This window comes from Octopus sinensis, linkage group LG23, assembly GCF_006345805.1.
Source record: "Octopus sinensis linkage group LG23, ASM634580v1, whole genome shotgun sequence".
NCBI lineage: Eukaryota > Metazoa > Mollusca > Cephalopoda > Octopoda > Octopodidae > Octopus > Octopus sinensis.
In genome coordinates this window covers 4,599,596-4,604,513 of record NC_043019.1, presented here as the reverse complement: position 1 = coordinate 4,604,513, position 4,918 = coordinate 4,599,596, and the positions used below count along the sequence as shown (strand labels likewise).

At 43.4% G+C, this 4,918-nt stretch overlaps 1 non-coding gene across 1 annotated transcript; it reads left to right on the top strand.

Moving 5' to 3' along the window:
- The first annotated feature begins 826 nt into the window (after positions 1-826).
- LOC115223731 lies at positions 827-1,020 on the top strand. Its single transcript, XR_003882824.1, has one exon. It is a non-coding gene; the product is annotated as a U2 spliceosomal RNA (small nuclear RNA).
- Positions 1,021-4,918: the final 3,898 nt, after the last annotated feature.

The window sequence follows — 4,918 nt, the reverse complement described above, 5'->3', positions numbered from 1 at the left end:
CGCAGTGGGACTGAACCCGGAACCATGTGGTTGGTTAGCAATCTACTTACCACACAGCCACTCCTGCGCCTATTTCGTTTATTTATTTATTCATTAATTTATTTATTTATGTTTTATGTTTTCCAGTTTCAGCGCTTGAGCTGTGGCCATGCTGGGGCACCGCCATTAAAAAAAATTCCCAGGTTTCGGCGAGGCTTTTTTTTATTCATTTGTGTTATTTCATTTATTTATTACTAGCAGTATCGCCCGGCGTTGCTCGGGTTTGTAAGATATTTGTTGGGTTTTTTTTTTCTGCAATTTCAACCAATCACTGACGTCTATTGAGGTAAACAACATTCTGTGCCGTATGAATATGTCCCTCGTTTAAGAAAACAGACTGGGTTTATTTACATTTCTGAAGAAAAAAAGATAATATAATAATAATAATGAAATTATTGTATACAGTGCTCAGGTGCACCCTAACCCTAAAGTAGATTGAAATGCAATAGATCGATACCAGGGTCATAATTATGGGTGACAATTTCATATGACACCGCTAGAAAAAACTGCCGTTCAAACCGAAAATATCCCGTAATTTTCATTCACGTTTATTCTCAAATCAACACAATTACAGATTACGTTTAGGATAATATCATTTTTAAAAAAATAGAAATATTAAAATTCTCAGATTGAAATGATTAAATAAAACAACTACTACGAAATAAAATAAAAGATATTACAAAATATGGAAGAACTAATTAAATACAGCTATGTAAGTGGTAAGTATAAATCAGTCACTGTACTAAATAGAAATAGGTATAATAGTTTTAAGCTAGGGTAAAAAATTATCGCTTCTCGGCCTTTTGGCTAAGATCAAAGTGTAGTATCTGTTCTTATCAGCTTAATATCTGATACGGTCTCTATTTGGGACCATCGATATTAAACTGATTTTTAGAACGAGGCGAAGAGTTAGGGGCTTGCTCCGCCTTTGCCACGGGTTGGCCTGGTATAGCAGTACTTCCAGGATTCAGCCCATCTCCCACCCGGGAGATATAAACAAATTAAAAACAGACTTAATATCCTGACATCCCTTCTACCACCTTCCAGCAAAGGATCAGACCTGCATTCTATGATGTCCGCTGCCGTTAAGCTTTTCGTCTTCCGTTTTTAATACAAGGCTTCTGGTTTTGACTGCTATTTCTAATCACTCCGGTCTGTCATAGTAAGTATAAATTGCAAAGCAACAGTTATTTTCTGCAAGATATGTTTCTTTATTAGCCACACAGACAGAACAAATTGCAAGGTAGGGCTTTTCTTTTGGGGGTAAAAAAAAGGGGGTTGGTTTTCGATCAAAAGGGATCGTAAAAGGAAAGAAAGAGGACAAAAAAGGGGGGGGGAAAAGTTGATCAATAGGGATCGTAATCACAAAAATGTCAATATGAATTGTAAAGGGGAGGACAGGTGAGGTTTACCCGGGGAAAGAAAAGACCACGGTAACCTCGGTCAATGAAGTCACATGTTATGTTTCTTCTTTTTTTTTTTTTTGCAAATAAGCAACTCTCTGTATTAATTTTTACGGTTCATAGAATCATAGTCAAGGTGGCTTCGTCATTCATAGGTGCCATCCTTGCTACATTCACCCATCTTTTTTTAAAACATTCACTAGACAAAACTTGCCTCTCTACTCTCACTTTCTTCTTCAAGTGATACTTGAAGAAGTTGATGAAAGATTGACCAGAGAGGAAAGTGTTTGTCTCTAATCCTTTCAGGCGCGTCCACCAGATACATTCTTTCGCCATAGCCACAAGTATGATAAAAATAGCTCTTCCTTCCCGTTTGAAGGAATGAGGCGTGACGATATTAACGATAGACTCGGCTGATAAACCGACACGACCCACACGTGACAGCAGTCGTTCGACATAAGTCCACAGGTCGGAAATTGCTGGACACTGCACGATTGCGTGCAGAGCGGTTTCGTCGCTCTGACCGCATCTCGGGCAGGTCGGCCCCGTGTTTCTCGAGCCATGCCTATAGAGCTTATCCCGAACGGGTAGCGCTTCTCGGTAGCACTGCCAGGCCAGGGATCTCTGGAAGTTGTCCATGGGCCCTGGCCCGAAAGTCGTCCTGAACAGGCGGGTCAGGTACTCCTCGTCGACGTCCAGGTTCGCCCCGAGCTCGGCGTCGTACCTCCCCTCCACTAAACCCCTATAGAATGCTTTGGTTGTGTTGAAGTCACTCAAGGTCGACCCGGGACGGCAGAGTTGCTTGTGAGCAACGCGACACTCGCGGTGCCATTCGCCCTTCCTCGGCCTGTTTTTGATCCATGACTGCAGTTCGGTCATGGAGACGAGTTGCGGGAATGCGTGCCTTACAAACGGCGACCACACCTGTTCACCGTCGTCTACATAGAGCCGGAGATGTCGCAGTCTCAGCGCGTGTCTGCGCATCATCAACCACGGCATGCCCAGCCCTCCTTTTAACGGGTGTTGACAGCAAATGGATCGCCTGACCATCGGGACGCATCCTTTCCACAAGAAGCGGAAGAGAATGCGTTCTAGTTTGGTTATGGTAGGGTCGGGACAAGGTACGACGGTCAGGCGGTAGTAGATGATGGACGCTATGTACGTGTTCGCCACCTCCGCCCGACCTTTTAGGGACAGTTTCCTCTCGGCCCATTGCTGGGCGAAAGTGACCACCCTACTCGTTATCTCGTTCCAGTTCTTCTCCATTTGGAGGTCCGGACCGAACCAGACCCCGAGCAACTCAACCGGGCCGTCTGTCCAGCGTCCCACGACGGAGGTACTGCTGGACGGCATGGGCTTGCTTCTCCAGGTGCCGAGCCGCAAGCCCACTGACTTTTCCCGGTTGATTTTTGCTCCTGTCACCGCTTCGTAGTCTTTCGGTGTCTCGCCGACCCGCTCGATGTACTCGTGGCTTGACACTATGACGGTGACGTCGTCCGTGTATGCAGACACGCTCGTCCCGCATCCCAATTCTCGCGGGATGCCCCTCAGAGTCGCCAGCTTCCGCAGTAGTGGCTCAAGAGTCAATACGTATAGAAGCGCCGAGAGGGGGCATCCCTGACGGACCGAACGTGCAATGTCGAAAGGTCTCGATAGATGTCCATTTACGCGAATTACCGAACGGATGCCTCTGTACAAGGCAGCTATCCAGCCGCGGAAGACGGGACCGAAACCAGCCGCTCTCAGGACTGCCTCCAAGTATCGATGGTCTACCCTATCGAAGGCTTTCGATTGATCCAAGTTGATCAGGGCCCCACCCATGCCAGGTTCGTTAACTACCCTGTCTATGATGTAGCGCATCAGATGGAGGTTGTCATGGATGCTCCGGCCCGGCACGGCGCACGTTTGTGAGTTGTCGACCAGTTTCTCGATGACAAGCGCCAACCTCTTGGCTAAAACCTTTGTCAAATTTTCAGGTCTGCATTGAGCAGAGTGATTGGTGTAAAGTTATCTATAATGTTCCCCTTGTTTGGATCTTTCTTCAGCAGTGTTACAGCTCCTCGACTCACAAAACCGGGTATGCTCCCGTTTTACTGCCAGTTGCAGTATACCACTGCCAAGACGTCTCCAAACAAGTCTAGCATACAATTGTAAAACTCGTAGGGCAGACCATCCAAACCCGGCGATTTGTCTCTCGAGCCGTGATGGCACCTTCGCAGCACTCTAGATAGAAAAGCCACCCTTATAATTTGTTTTTTAATTATAAAATACTAGCAGTATCGCCCGGCGTTGCTCGGGTTTGTAAGGGAAATAACTATATAAGCATTTTCTGAGAGTTATAGCCAAAAAATTAGCGAAAAAATGGAAAAAAAATTAAGGTAAATTTTTTTTTAAATCGTTGACTCATCGTAGACATTTTTAGAGAGTTACTTTCCTTATATAATAGCGAAAAATGCATTAAAATGGAAAAAAATGATGGTAAATTTTTTTTTAAATCGTAGACTCATCGTAGACGCACGCTAATACCCAGAAGGGCTCGATATGAATCACGACTATAAGATACCCGAATTTGGTTAAATGTGGGAGTAGTTAGGAATCTAAATCGTAGGAGACAGACACTCACACAACCTCACTTTTATATATAAAGATTTCATTTATTTATTCATTATTTATTAATTCATTTATTTATTAATTCATTTATTTATTTATTCATTTTTTTATTCATTTATTTATTTATTCATTTATTTATTTATGTTATCTTTTTGCCTGAAATTTGAGGAAACTGATGTTCTCCATCGTCAACAATTAGTCCAAAACAGCATTCATAAAAGATTAATTGTTTAAGAAAAGGGAATGGTAAATATACGTACGTAAATCACGGCTTGCTTAAAGTCTTGTAGACAGCTTAGAATGAAAACTGGACCGTTTCGTATTCAGTTACGGCCCTCTTCATTCAGAGTTCGAATCTTGCTGGGGCCAATTCTGATTTTTAACTTTCCAAAGTAGATAAAATAATGTATAATTCGAGTACAGTTTTCAGTTTAATATTCTAGCGGCAGAAAGGCGGCGAGCTGGCAGAAACGTTAGCACGCCGGGCGAAAAGCTTAGCGGTATTTCGTCTGCCATTATGTTTTGAGTTCAAATTCCGCCGAGGTCGACTTTGCCTTTCATCCTTTCGATGCCGATAAATTAAGTACCAGTTACGCACTGGGGTCGATATAATCGACTTAATCCGTTTGTCTGTCCTTGTTTGTCCTCTCTGTGTTTAGCCCCTTGTGTGCAGTAAAGAAATAGGTATTTCGTCTGCCGTTACATTCTGAGTTCAAATTCTGCAGAGGTCAACTTTGCCTTTCGTTCTTTCGAGGTCAATTAAATAAGTACCAGTTATCCACAGGAGTCGATATAATCGACTTATCCATTTGTCTGTCCTTGTTTGTCCTCTCTGTGTTTGGCACCTTGTGTAAAGAATAGGTATT